Consider the following 2,124-nt stretch of genomic DNA (forward strand, 5'->3'; position numbering starts at 1 on the left):
GCACACAACAGGGTCTGCACTGACCAGGGATCCATGGCCCCCAGGGAGAGTCCACTCTGCCCTCTCCCCGCTCCTGCCTGGCCTCACCTCTCCTCACTGTGTCGCTGCAGGACCCGGAACCAGGCCCCATAGGGACGGGGGGACAGTCCGGGCTGATGGTCAGGGTTCCCCAAGGGACCCAGGGTGTTGCCAGGGCACTGGGAAAAGACAAGGTCTGGGTTCCGGTGTCCAACACCACCCTGCGAACTTGGGAGTAGTAAGAGATACCCTCCCCCAAGTCCGGAGGGCTATAGTACAAAAGGCCTCAGCTTACTCTGATGTCACTTGGGCTGCAGAGATGTAGTGTCCCAAGGGTGCCACAGTCTTATAGAAGTGCCTCTCGGCCTTGGATATCCATCCCCGACCCCCTGTGATCCCAGTCTTGGGAAAATGTTTTCTAACCCCTCCAGGTCCTTCTCAGCAGAGGACAGACTCGGGGCTTGGGGGCCTTAGGACCTGGCTACGCAGAAGGTGGAAGAGCACAGGGCCACCAGTCTGAAGACCAAGGTCAGGGCCCTACTTGTTTCAGCCTCAGGGTCCCCATGTGGAAGAGAATCCAGAATCACTGCTCCGGTCAGGTTGAGGAGGCCTTAGGAAGGAATGGGGCACCAGGACCGGAGAGGGAAACGGGGACAAGGGAGGCTTCTGCGGTTTCTCACATCGCCCATGGAACCCACGGGTCTGCTCCTATGAGAGACACAGACACAGAGACAGAGAAGGGGACAGAGAATGAACCCAGGACAGAGGGAACCAGGAGAAGTCACAGACTCCATCAGCTGAGAAATGACATCCCGGCATTTTGTGCCATTCTGTTCCTGACAGGGCCGTCACATTGGCCATCCAACCTGGAGGGCAGGGGTTTCCACAGAGATGTGTGACCAGGACTCAGGTGTGCCAGGAGCCACTGTGGGGACGGCCCAGCGCATGGGCACAGACGAGGCCCGTGGACCTGAGCCTAACAGTAATGGGAGCCCCTGGAATCCTGTGTTGGGAGAGGTCAAGGTCAGAATCAGTTCATTACTACATTCCCACAGGGGCTGGGACACAGGCAGGTGTGGGGTGGCTTTGCCTGGACCCCAGAGCAGATTCAAGCCCCTCTGAGCTGTGTTCCATGACAAGCGCAGCCCCTGGCTCATCCTTGCATTGTCAGCTTGGCACCAGCCTCCTGTGATAGCAGGCACGGAACATTTGGAGAGGTCCCTAACACTAACCTTAAACTGTACCCTAAACCTACCCCGTACCCTAACCCCAACACCTACCAGAACACTAACGCCTAACCCTACCCCTGAACCGAACCCAAACCCTAATGCGTACCCTAACCCTAACCCGTACCCTAAATGGTAGCCTAACCCTAAACCCTACCCTGTACGGTAAACCGTGCCCTAACCCCTACCCTATCTCTAACCCGTACCCTAACCCGTACCCTAACCCATGCCCTAACCAGTACCCTAACTCTAACCCTAACCCTCGGTCAACGGGAGGAAAGAGGAAATCCCCGGAAGTGTGGGGTTCATGAGACATTTGACCGCCAGTCCTGACAGGAAGATGACACTGTGCCAAATGGACCTGCTGATTTCTCAGAACACTGACATCCTGTGAAATGCTACATCACTGACCCACAGGCTGATGTTCCAAACCTTGGGTCTCCTAGATCCAGAGCAGAGAAGTGCTGTCAGGTGGGGATCAGTAGGTCCTCCGACCTATGGCCTGCACACCTGCTTCCATTTCTGGGAGAAGGGGAAACACACACTTGTTTTTAAGTAGTCATTATCTTCATTCTAAAGTAGACCCATGACCTTGACCTTTTTGGAAAAGCGAAATGACTCTTCCAAATGAAGACCTCAACTCATCTGTTCCTCATGCAACCTGAGTGCGACCAGGTTTACCCAGGCTCCAAGCCCCACCTGGAGGATCCTCCTGTACCATCTTGACAGCCCATGACCGGCACCAGCACCCCCGGGGGCACAATGCTGAATTTGGGGGAGGGCTCTGGGCCTTTTGGCCACCACACCTGTGCCTGGGGAAGCGGGAACCGGGAGGATCCTCCCAGATGATCCTCATGGAACCTTAGCAACATCCCTGAGG

Source organism: Eumetopias jubatus, unplaced genomic scaffold (assembly GCF_037043125.1).
Source record: "Eumetopias jubatus isolate StellerSeaLion01/CBP00866 unplaced genomic scaffold, mEumJub1_p1.0 scaffold_131, whole genome shotgun sequence".
In the NCBI taxonomy this organism is placed as follows: Eukaryota; Metazoa; Chordata; class Mammalia; order Carnivora; family Otariidae; genus Eumetopias; species Eumetopias jubatus.